The sequence below is a fragment of the Pinus tabuliformis genome, chromosome 8 (assembly GCF_031772625.1).
Source record: "Pinus tabuliformis cultivar Carrire ecotype Pingquan chromosome 8, CPIR1, whole genome shotgun sequence".
In the NCBI taxonomy this organism is placed as follows: domain Eukaryota; kingdom Viridiplantae; phylum Streptophyta; class Pinopsida; order Pinales; family Pinaceae; genus Pinus; species Pinus tabuliformis.
This window is the reverse complement of record NC_142294.1, coordinates 652503029-652516123: the sequence shown is the minus strand read 5'-3', so window position 1 is coordinate 652516123 and position 13095 is coordinate 652503029. Positions and strand designations below refer to the sequence as shown.

The 13095-nt window shown below is 36.9% G+C and overlaps 1 pseudogene; it reads right to left on the bottom strand.

The window, feature by feature from the left end:
- Positions 1 to 2265: 2265 nt before the first annotated feature.
- On the bottom strand, positions 2266 to 11803 carry LOC149237236 (lysine-specific histone demethylase 1 homolog 3-like; annotated as a pseudogene).
- Between the last annotated feature and the right edge of the window lie 1292 nt (positions 11804 to 13095).

The window sequence follows — 13095 nt, the reverse complement described above, 5'->3', positions numbered from 1 at the left end:
TGGTGACATTCACTGTTGGATATTCCATGATCAATGGACTAAATATTGGAGGCATTTGATATTAGGTCTATCATGATCAATGGGCTGAAGATTCAATGGTGGCATACGATATTGGGTTAGTGAGTCATAAAACCATAATAATTCACAGCTCTCTCAGATGTGATTTTCCCTTACTATGAAAAGTTTTTCCTGCACTATGAAAAATTTGTAGTTGGGAGGGGTATTATAAAGCAAAACTAAAGTTTAAATTTTTAAAAAGTTTTCAAATTTTCCAATCCTAACAAAATAGATACAATATTTTATTTGCATTTATATATTTTAGTTTATTTGAAAAACTAATAGGTTTTTACATGTTTTTGGTTGTGATATTAGGTGGTGTTTATTATAATAATAAAAATTAAAAGAATTTAATTTTAAGGTTATGTTTTTATGCAATGATTTTACTAATAAAGTTTATGGAGGAAAAATGTGAGATGTTGGAAGGAAACAAGTGCTTTTAACTTGGTTGTATTGAAAAACTTTAGGTGTTCTTGCATATTAGGTGGGTAAAAATAAAATAGAGTATATACTAAATGGATTTAATAGTTAAAAACAAATGTTAGTTTATTAAAGTTCATATGTCAAATTTGGAAGGAGTAGGATATACATCTTTCTTTAGGTTAAATATATTCAAATTGTTTCATGAATGGGGTTGTAAGACTCTATATTTTCATATTAGAAAAATTGAGTTCTCTCCTAGTCATCTGCATAGTTTAGGTTGTTATAAGCAAAGTGGATGTTTTTCCTTAAGACGTGAACATTTAATTTTAGGAAGTGCGATAATGTGGTTTCAATGAGGCATTAAAATAGGGAATGAGAATGCACATTCATGATGCTAGTGTTAGGTTTTGCTTCAGGTATGAGTGCACGTCTAAGAAGGATCTAACAAAGGTTGAAGAGTTTAAATAGTTAGAAATGTTGGAGGTTTGTAGTCTCAATTAGAGGATTAGACGAGTAATTTAATCACCATGAGAAGTTGTGAATAAAAGGTAAGACATTTGACAAGTTTCACGAAGGAAACCTGGTAGCAATACTAAGTGGACATTCCTTTATCAAAGTCCATACCCTCTCCTTAGCACTACGTCTTTGCAATATGAAGAAGAAATGTGAAATAGATGTGAAACCCACTAAATAAGTTGGCAAGGTTGTTGCAACATATATAAGTGGTCGTGTCACATTACAAAAGGAGGTGTTGGCCCACTCCCATTTTCGATAACTTTTCAACCTTTGAATTTAATTTCCTGTCAATGTGATCAAATGATATGAAACTAAATATTCTAATAAGCTCCATAATTCTAATCATCCTCATATCCAATAAACAAGTATATAAGGAAGTATAGCCTTTCATCCAATATATACTATCCATTGAATCACTTATGACTTGTAATTTTAGATTGTTGAAGTGATGCAATTAAGATGACTAACATAAACGACTGATTCATATTATTGTAGTTCTTGTTAGGTAGTCATATTTTTGTTTCTTTACTAAATTAGTCATTCACATTAGTCATTTTTAGTAGTATTACTTATTAGCTAGTCGCATATTTTAACTCAAGACTAAATTAGTCATTTATGTTAGTCATTTTTGGTTGGATATCTTAATATGGCTAATTTTTGGTAGTACTTGACTTGGAAAATTTGTGGTGACTAATGTTTTTAGTCACCTAGTCACTAATTTCACCATTTTCTACTAGTGAAATACAACTAAATTATATTAAAGTTTGACTTGTTTAGGATGTAGAAGTACTCAAATATAGAGTAATCAAGTAAAGAAGGAAAATATATTTATAATAGTAAGGTGCACAAGGCTTCATTACACTTTTAAACTTCAAGAATATAGAGATAATAAATCAAAAGTTCCTATATTCACAAACCATGCCAGTTTGATATGAACTATCAACTCTATTAGAAAATTGGAAATTTATAGAGAGGGAATGAGAGAAATTTAATGCCACATGAAAATATCCATCCAACGATTCCCTCTAAGTTGATTGGAGTAAAATCGACGCATAAAAAATTCTAAAGAGACACACAATTTATTTATCTATAAATAATGGAATGCCACTGATGAAATTTGAAATAAACTCATAGTATTACAATCTCCTTGCAAAATGAAATGAAAAGGTAATCTTTGATCATTGATTTCAAATGATTAGATGAACTTGCAAAAAAATTTAGGAAATGTGTTTAGCATACCAGGATCCATATTTTGAGAATGTCAAGCCTTTATTTTATGCCAGCAAAAGCCTTCATAATGGCAACAGGTAGTTACAACATCTTCTTTTCTAAACATAGACACCTAGTTGTTGTCTTTGCATTTCCAAACATGTCTTGAAGTAAAACATATTTTCTCAAAGGATTTTGTTCCCCATTAAGAGATCCTTTTCAAAGAACACTGGAAATATCTCCCACATCAAGCCTCTTAACCATGTCCCTCACTTCACTTCTTTCACTATCAGACTACCTTTGTACAACAACCATAGCCTCGGCCTCTAGCATGGAATCCTCCCTATTTTCTAGAATGTCAATGCTTCAGACAACTTCTCAAAGACCACTCATTAGTGCACCACCAACAGTATCTGGATGCTCTTTACAAGTTTCCTCCCCAGCAAAGAATAAACAAATTTCTATAGGTCTTCCCAAAACATCATAGTCTTCTCCAAAAGCACTAAAGACAACATAAGAATAAGAACCCCTATTGAATTGGTCACCACCTCAATTTGTAGCAACAGATGCAATGGGGTCTGGTATTGATCCAAAAATGGATCATAGATAAACCTCTAAGTCTAAAAGACTTCATATAAGAGGTAAAAGGTGCCAAATGGCACAAATCCTTTGTAAATCAGAGGAAATGAAAATCACAGTCTGCTCCTGGAAATAGTCTCATTACATAGATCTCTTCATTCTGAATCTAACGCAATTTGAATGGGCTAAAATGGACTTTGGATGAAGAAGTTATTATAAAAAAAAAATTGCCCAATGTCCTTAGAAAAGGAGGCAATTTCATTTATCTTCAAACAATATTGAAAATGTTGATCTTTGGTATATGCTCACGGGCCAATCCACAGCTGACACATGGCAGGCCAGAATTAGGCCACGTGGCCCACTCTGATTAGTCTAAGAGAAAATAAGGCATTAACGCTCAAGGGCCGTTGGATCTAAAAGATCAATGGATGGGAGCGAACTACAACAATGAAGCATTGACATCACATCGGGAAAAGCTAGCAAAGTGTAATCCTTGTAATAAAGCGGTAGCAAGATGATATCGCATCAGCGGATAGCTATATAAAGGAGGGACCTCAGGTCTTGAGGCATTACGGCATGCGATTGTTGAAATATCACGTCATTGAAAAGCCTTTATGTATTAACAGAACTGGCCATGGAGCTATTTTGATTGCGATGATGCGATAATTCATGAATCGTCCGGTCGAGAGTCAAATCAACGATCATGATTTGATCAATAATCAACAATTAAGGAAGCTTAACGACCTTGGACCATGGGAGCAGCAGTACTCCGATATGCCAAAATGTCAATGCGTCGAGCTAATGAGGCCGATCGAAGATCGACAGATCAGAGCACAATAATACAAAGGGGAGCATTGGAACTTAGCTACATGTGATTTGCAATGTGCGCGGACCTGACGATGTTATACATGTAGGTTTATTCTCCTTTGAGATCTATCTAAGGCTTACGGTCAGGATTTTCATTGTATTTCCTGTATAATCCATTATTTTGATTTTTCTCGGGTTTTAGTTGTGGGCAATGCAACTTGAGATAGTGATTATGGGCGGACCCGATAAGATTATGGGCGTGATTTCATAATAGTTGAAGTCTGGCTAAATGGCCAAAGATTTATTTTTTCGCCCATTTCTCTGTGTATTACATTATGTGTCCATTTCTGCATAGGAAGGAAAAACAACCAGTTTTCCCGTGCGTCAGTCCCTTTCCATTGGAAACCTCCATCACACTTGTGCGTTATGAAGCTCAAAGAGCCACAGAGGCGAAAGAGAATGATTATGCGCAGAGAAAATGACTGTGGAAGCCGCAGAGCCAGAATCTCACCTCAAAGGAGGCACAAAGAGCTCAATGGACGACAGCGTATTGTTGTTGAGGGCTGCTGAGTTGAGTGTGGGTTGTTGTTGTTTACCCTTGAAGTTTTGTTGCTAAAAGAAAAGCCAAAGCAGGAAGCTAAGGAAAAAGAGGCAGCGCAGAAGCAAAAATGCAGCCAAGGGAGTCACTTGGAGTTCAAGTGAAAAGCCTAGAGAGAGAGTTGTAAACTGATAGAGAGCCGAGAAGCAAGAGCCGAAGAGCCAGAGCCAGAGCCAGAGCCAAAGAGCCAGAGTCAGAGCCAAAGAATCGGAACCCAGAGCCAAAAGCCAGAGCCAAGAGCCAAAGCCAAGGGATAAAATGGTGTCTGAACCCATAGTTTATTATAGAATAGCAGGAGTTGAGCCAAAGAGCTTGTAAAAAGACTTATACCATAATCCTAGAGAGCCTAGTTGAATTGACTAGACCTCTCAGAGATGTAACCCAAGAGTTGTGGGTGAACTCCAATTTAAATTGTTGTTTCTGTGTGATTGTTTATTGTTGCATTGTTTACTATATATGCATTTATATATCTATTTTAGCACATTAATTTACAACACATGAACAGTTAAAAACAAATACCATCATACACCATTGTTTTCAAGAATTTTTAATTCCACATTGGTTAATCAATAAGACTTGGGAAGATTTAGAGATGTTGGAAGTGGGAGAGGTTCTTGTAATTTAGACAAGAAGCCTAAGTGCCCCATTTTCAGATCAAGTGGTATCAGAGCCTGAGATTGATTGACCTCACCTTCAAAGAAGGTTATATCAGCATGCTTGATTGACAAAGCAAAGACTACTTGTCTAAAAGGTGTTTAAACATTCAAAGGCTAATTGTATGCTTGTTTTGCAGACTGACTATTGTTTAAGTTTGCAGAGGTGAAGGGAAAGCTATTTGATAGCTTAGTCCAGGAAGGACAAGAAGGAAGAAGGGCTGAAGGCATTCTGCTATCCCAAAGGACCTCAAAGCAATCCCTGAAGCACAAGAGGTTTGTTGCAAAAGATTGTTGAATAAGCTCTTTATTTATCTTGTTGAAGTTTTTTTTGTTCATTGGCATAATGACAACTTCTACAAGTGGGTCCTCAAAATTTACCTTCTTCACAAAATTCTTTGATGAAGACATGAAGAAAGAATTCTCTACCATGATGGATATGGTGAGAGAAATGTATGAGGATGGAAGGAAGAGCAACATGCTTAGAGAGCAGTTGAATTCCATAAAGGAAGAGAAGTAGTTTCTTTCTGACAAATTGCAGGAAATGGAGAGGCAACTTCATATTGCAAATATGAACCTGAAAAGGATGCATGAGTTGGAGACAAAGTTCTTTGCTGCCCAAGAAGCCTTGGTCAAGTATCATCTTGAAGAAGAGGTAAACCATTCCAGTTTGTCTTCAAATTCCTCTAAGGATGCTTATATTGGTTCTTTTGAAAAACATACTAGAAGCATAGGTTTCAAGCTAATGTCCAAGATGGGCTATGAAGGAAAAGGTTTGGGTAGACATGCACAAGGTATTGTTGAGCCAATAATGATTGAGGAAAGGCCTAAGTATTTGGGTCTTGGCTATGGACAAGCTTATGTAGAAAATTCCAAGGTTGCCATGAAGGCCATTGAAACAGCTCCAAGGAGGGGTTGCATTACAGAGTGTGAAGATTGTATTCAGAAAGAATGCAATAGCTTGAAACATCATTTTCAGGATGTAGGTGTTCAAAATCACACACTTGAACCAGAGAGTTGGGGAGACTCCAACAACATTGAAGAGATTGGTGGTGTTCCAAAGGGGGCCACTTCTTCATTTGATTCACCTCCTCATGAAGGCAATAAAGGTGAAAGAGAAAGGTATAAATCTGATTCTAAACATTTTCCTTTTGATTTTTCAAAGCATGATAAATTTCCACATATTTATGGGAAAATAATTGCATGTTCCTTTTGTGGGTTGGATAACCATAATGTTTCTAGATGCTGGAAGAGAATGGCCACATATAGGAAGCAGAAGAAGGAAAAGATGCAAGAATCCAAAGGTCCATTAGACAAGGCAAATCATGTTGTCAATAGGATGCACATGCAGTGCACTTACTACCATAAGCAAGGACATCTTGTTGCAAAATGTTGGACTTTGAATCCAGAAACGCTTACATAAAAGCTGAAGAAAGTGGAAAGAGAAGATGGCAGAAATGGAAGTGAAGATTCCATGAATCATGTGTCTCAGAATGATTCACATGATGATGTTGATGTGCAGACAAAGGGAGTACCTTTGAAAGGAATTGGTAAGGAATGGTTAGAGTTCTTATCCGATTGAGATTGCATGTCTATTGATTCATCTACATTATATTTCATTTCAGCTTCGAAATTACAATGTGCTTAAGTGAAAGTTGAAGGATGAAATGCATGCCTAAGCATGAGATGCATGAATACGGGGATGTTGATGATTTCCTTATTTTTGAACATGTATGTGTAATTAACTTGCACGGTTGATTGCTTTGACATGCATGTGATACCATGTTGACTTGGGAGAAGTTAACTTGGTCTCCAAATGGAGATAATGATGAAGTGTTTCATCTTTTGAAAAAGAGTCCTAATGGTCTTTTTTTACATGCTTGACCTAAAGGTCATTTGTTTAAAGGCATGTTTTATGGGCTTGTTATATAGTCCATCATTTGTATGCAGATGTAATACATGGAGGTGCTCACAAGATGTGAAAATTTGTTTCTTTTGTTGAAGCAGGAGTTTAAGCCATCCAATTGTTGTTTGTCTTTCTGTTGTTGTTAACAGTTGTTGTTGACAACTTTTCCAACATGTACAAATGAAAGTATTGTGGAGCAGATGTACTTCACATTTGTTTGAGCCACCTTGGATCAATGATCAAGGCCAAGAAGTTCAAACCACCTTCTATGACTAGTTCAGCAGAAGTTCTGTAAAAAGGCAAGGAGGAAGACAGTTCTTCCCATGAAGACCAACCCATCCAAGGAGGGGAAGTGGTCAGAAACTTTGGTTCAGAGGCACTATGCAAAGGCAAGTGTATGAAGGCTAAAAGAAGAGGGTGAGTCACTCTCATTTACTGTTTAGATCAGTATATCAGTCTTTTGGAGACCAAAAGTTCTCTTAGTGGGAATGCGTGATCCAAAAATGGATCCTGGATAAACCTCTAAGTCTAAAAGACTTCATATAAGAGGTAAAAGGTGCCAAATGGCACAAATCCTTTGTAAATCATAGGAAAATGAAAATCACAAGCTGCTCCTGGAAATAGTCTCATTGCAGAGATCTCTTCATTCTAAATCTAACGCAATTTGAATGGGCTAAAATGGACTTCGGATGAAGAAGTTATTGTAAAAAGAAATTTGCCCAATGTCCTTAGAAAAGGAGGCAATTTCATTAATCTTCAAACTATATTGAAAATGTTGATCTTTGGTATAGGCTCATGGGCCAATCCATAGCTGACACATGGCAGGCCGGAATTGGGCCACGTGGCCCACTCTGATTGGTCTAAGAGGAAATGAGGCATTAACGCTCAAGGGCCATTGGATCTAAAAGATCAATGGATGGGAGCGAACCACAGCAATGAAGCATTGACATCGCATCGGGAAAAGCCAGCGAAGTGTAATCCTTGTAATAAAGCGGCGGCAAGATGATATCACATCGGCGGATGGCTATATAAAGGAGGGACCTCAGGTCTTAAGGCATCGCGGCATGCGATTACCGAAATATCGCATCATCGAAAAGCCTTTATGTATTATCAGAACCGGCCATGGAGCGACTACGATTGCGATCAAGCGGTATGTCATGAACCATCAGATCGAGAGTCAGATAAACAGTCATGATTTGATCGATGATCGGCGATTGGGGAAGCTTAAGGACCATGGACCATGGGAGCAGCAGTACTTCGATATGCCGAAATGTCGATGCGCCGATAGCTGATGAGGCTGATTGGAGCACAATAATACAAAGGGGAGCATTGGACCTTAGTGACACGCAATTTGCGATGTGCACAAACCCGATGATGTTATACATGTGGGTTTATTCTCCTTTGAGATCCAGCTAAGGCTTACAGTCGGGATTTTCATTTTTTTTCCTATATAATCCATTATTTGGATTTTTCTTGGGTTTTAGCCGTGGGCAATGTGACTTGCGATAGCGATTATGGGCGGACACGATAAGATTATGGATGAAATTTCATAACACTTGAAGTCTGACTAAATGGCCAAAGATGTGTTTTTTCATGTGTCTCTCTGTGTATTGCATTATGTGTCCATTTCTGCACAAGAAGGCAAAACGACCAGTTTTCCCATGCCTCAGTCCCTTTCCATTGGAAACCGCCATCACACCTATGCGTTATGAAGCTCAAAGAGCCACAGAGGTGAAATAGAATGATTATGCACAGAGAAAACGACCGTGGAAGCCATAGAGCCGGAAGCTCACCTCAAAGGAGGCACAAAGAACTCAATGGATGACAGCGTATTGTTGCTGAGGGCTACTGAGTTGAGTGTGGGTTGCTGTTGTTTACCCTTGAGGTTTTGTTCCTGAAAGAAAAGCGAAAGCAGGAAGCTAAGGCAAAATAGGCAGCGTAGAAGCCAAAGAGGCAGCGCAGAAGCAAAAACACAGCCAAGGGAGTCACTTGGAGTTCAAGTGAAAAGCCCAGAGAGAGAGTTGTAAACTGATGGAGAGCCGAGAAGCCAGAGCCGAAGAGCTAGAGCCAGAGCCAAAGCCGAAGAGCCAAAGTCAGAGCCAAAGATCCATAACAAAGAGCCAAGAGCCAGATCCAAGAGCCAGAGCCAAGAGTCAGAGCTTTGAGACCCAAGGGATAAAATGGTGTCTGAACCCACTGTTTATGTATAGAATAGCATGAGTTGAGCCAAAGAGCTTGTAAAAAGACTTATACCATAATCCCAGAGAGCCTAGTTGAATTGACTAGAGCTCACGGAGATGTAGCCCAAGAGTTGTGGGTGAACTCCAAATTAAATTGTTGTTTCTGTGTGATTGTTTGTTGCTGCATTATTTATTGTATATGCATTTATATATCAGTTTCAGCACATTAATTTACAGCACATGAACAGTTAAAAACAAATACCAGCATACACCATTGTTTTCATGCATTTTTAATTCCACATTGGTTAATAAATAAGACTTGGGAAAATTTAAAGATGTTGGAAGTGGGAGAGGTTCTTGTAAGTTACACAAGAAACCTAAGTGCCCCATTTTCAAATCAGGTATAGTAGTTTCTCCATACAAATTTCGGAGGATCATGACTGCATGTTTAACATGATCCTAGGTTTCTAAATTATGGCCATCTATTGCAACCTTTCCAACTAAAATAGCAATCATAACTGGTGCACCAACTATTTTCTTCAGATTCCAAAACATAAAACATCAACCCCATAACTCTATGCTCTCTACAGTTTCCAAAAATAATCCACACTCTCATCCAAAAGACCTTCGAGAATCCCATAACTACCTTGTTCAAAGCACCAAATCCAAGTTGTTGAATGGAGGCTAATTTCCAATCTGGAAGAATTAGTGAAAACTCTATTCTATTTTCTTTCAAGCAGCTAAGGGGTATAGTTATTAGAACTACATCACCAACAACTCCTGATTATTCTTAGTGCAAACTTTGACCTATCTCTCTATTCCACCTTTTGACTCTGGGTCCTTCGTAGAGTATGAAATATCTGTTACAACATGACCTAGCTGAATAGTAAGACCTTTAGTTAATGCCTCCATAATAGTAATATAACCTCCTTTAATCGTACAATGATCTCCTCCAAAACCTCCATAAGTATCATCCTGATTCTAGTAAGGGAGTGAAACCCAACTAAGTTATGTTGCACAACCATACTACGAATTAGCAAAATGAAAATCCATCTCATGTCTCAAGTGGATTGAGCCTCTGTTATTCGATGCTGGAATTGTCAAATAAATTTAGTTTATCAAGTTGAGATTCCATGTTAATTCCATTTTCCATACCTGCAACTATTAAAACGTTACTTTCATAAACTACCTTTATGCTAGAATCAATTGTTGCACTCAATGCCTCTAATTCTCCTGCTCAAGAATATGGAATTGTGCTTTGAAAGTCATAATTGTTAAGAAGACCTTTACTGCTTGCCAACTCCAAACCATTTGAGCTTGATCGAGTAATGTGTCGCTTTTTTTAGCGCATATTCTAACCCCTCATCCAAAGAAATTTGCATTACTGCATCTCCATTCTGAGCAATAAGAATCACCATATCAACAAGTTGGATGTTATACTCTACTTCAAGTGCCTCATCTAAGGTTGCAGAGACTTTTTACCAGTCACATGATCATAGAGAACGAAATAACTATTTAGCACTGTCAACTCCAGGCCAAGTTGTGTACAAAGCAATGTAGATGGATCTAGTTTTCTTTTTGTTTCCACATCTTCCTCAACACCAGTAATAATGATAACACTTACATCCATTGGCACTAAAAGTGTTGAACAATTTGTATAAACTCTTCCACCTACCCTATCTCATGCTTCCAAAACAGTTACATGACAATTTAGCCACTGCAAATACCTATAAACTGCTAGGTTGGAAGGCCCTGCACCAATAACAATTATCCTTTTCTGACTTTCTGAAACAGAATTTCCATCACTGGCCTTTGATGATGCATTTCACTTGGATTCTTGTTTATCAATTTCTTAGTCCACTTGCAAATCATGCTTATGAAGATTATGCAAAAAAAAATCTTTGTCAATATCACTAAACTCATCTTCACCATAGTATTTTTTTTATGTGGTCCAAAGCATAATGAACTTTGAGTAGTGGATCCACTTCAATTTTTACTCCATGATCCTTTCCTAAAAAACCTTCATTTTCAGTCCTAGCTAGAAATGTCTCTTGTTCCTAGCTTATCATCTTTGTGGGAAACAACAGATTCAATTTCCACCTCATTTTTCACAATAGAGCTTCTTACAACCTCCATAGTTAAATTCCCTATTGTATTGGGTACAACCACTAGGGATCTGTCTATTTTCATAAGAGAAATACCACATTCTTCATAGTCCATTTTATCTGATTTTGTTGACCCAGAGCAGTTTTCTGCAAGTTTGTTTCTCTTCACATATTCCACATTAAGCAACATTGTTTGGTTTTCACCTTCTACCTAAATTTGATTCTTCCCAGGTGAAAGGTTTTCCTCATAATCCTTAATTTGACCAAGAATGAAAGCAACCTCCTCTTCTCCATCAATCACTTTGTCACCACAATTTTTTGTCTGCATACTCTCTTTTGAAAGCTTCGGCTTTGGCTCAAAATCATATTTTGTTTTTGGTTTTTTCACTACAACACCAACATTTATATACCCTTGCAGTAATAATCATGCACATTGTAAGCCAAAAATTATCTTCTAATTAGATTTATTTTTTAAGGTAGACACATGGAAATACATTAATGACTACCAAAGATGCAACTCCTTTGAAACAAGACAAATGCATTAAGTTTATCAAGAATTTTATCATAAATCAAAGAAGAAAATATTTTTTCAAATAACTAATAAGATGATACCAAAAAAACATAACAAGAAATATAGTATATTCATAGGCTAACCTCTCACAAGTTAGTTTGTCAATTGGATTTCTAGCTCAGGTGGTTATTTGGGTAACACCCACTTATGTTGTTGCACATTTACAAGAGACTAAGACTATGGACATTTCATACTCCATCGTCCCATTCATTATGTGATCAAAAGGGGGCCCTATTGTCTATTCAATCATCACAAAACTCAGTTTTGACCTTCTTCCAATATTTAAATTAGATATGCCTATCTTTTTTCATGCGGGAGACCATTAGGACAATCACATATTTTTTTTTCTATGCTCCCATCTACTAGAGGAACCATGTGGCAAGCCAAGTGCAACACCTTCTTTGATTCTAGATCCACCAGACCTCAATGGATCATATGCTCTTCATCAATGAGTTACCAAAATGAGTTACCCCATAGAAATGTCATCTCAAAGCCTAACATGGTTCATGTCATACCAATAAGAATTCAATTTCCTCTAGAGACCATTAGTGAGATGCCTCTTCCAGGAAACAACACATTTCATAAGTTCATCTAGTCATCCATCTATACAATATTTCTTCTGTAAAAACTTGGATGTTAGTAGAGATGTATATACAATGATTGTTGACTTCGAGGAGGAATATCCTTCTCAGTACTCCAAAATCCTAGATAATGGCTCCAAGAATTCATGATATTCTCTTCCTTGTGCCCCTATACATGAAATTTCTCCTAAGGCTTTATCTCTTAATAGTATGTACGTAGTAGTATTCGTTTTCGAAACCTGCTCTTTGCGTGGTTTTCTCTATAACTATACTATTATAGATGATGTTTCCTCTATGATTTTTTTTAAATCATTGTCTTCTTGACAAATAAGAGAAATGAAACTTCAATTTTAAATTTGCGATCTCTTTCCATTATCTCATGATTTATTTATGCAAAATCTTATTGTAGGCAAGAAATAATTTAAGAGTTCAAATGTGTAATAAAATTTTCAAAAAACATGGAGTTATGGGCTGGAAAAAATTCGAACACCTTGAGAAGGTGGAGTCCTATGTGTGGAAAGCTTCACTTGGAAGCACTTGTAGGTAAAGGAGACAGGGTCTGTGAAGGAAGCAAAGCATGGTCAGTGAAGGCAACATAATCTAGTAGCTTAATGATGGTAGATTGTCAATTTAAAGGCACAGTCAACTTTCCAAAATAAAATATGAGTCCCCACTCTGACAAATGTTAAAATTGAACCAAAAAGGTGGACTCATTTACTACATGTGATAAGAATTTACAAGAGATCAACATTGTAGATGTGAAAGAGAATTCAAATGGAAACACAAAGTAGTACATGTCTACTTAGCAGAGACCATGAGAAGTCTCATTGCTAGGATTTTAAAGGCTCAAGAAGAATAGAGCCACAGTCAATCGGTTCAAGACAAGTTGTGAGCATTATTTTCTTTGTAT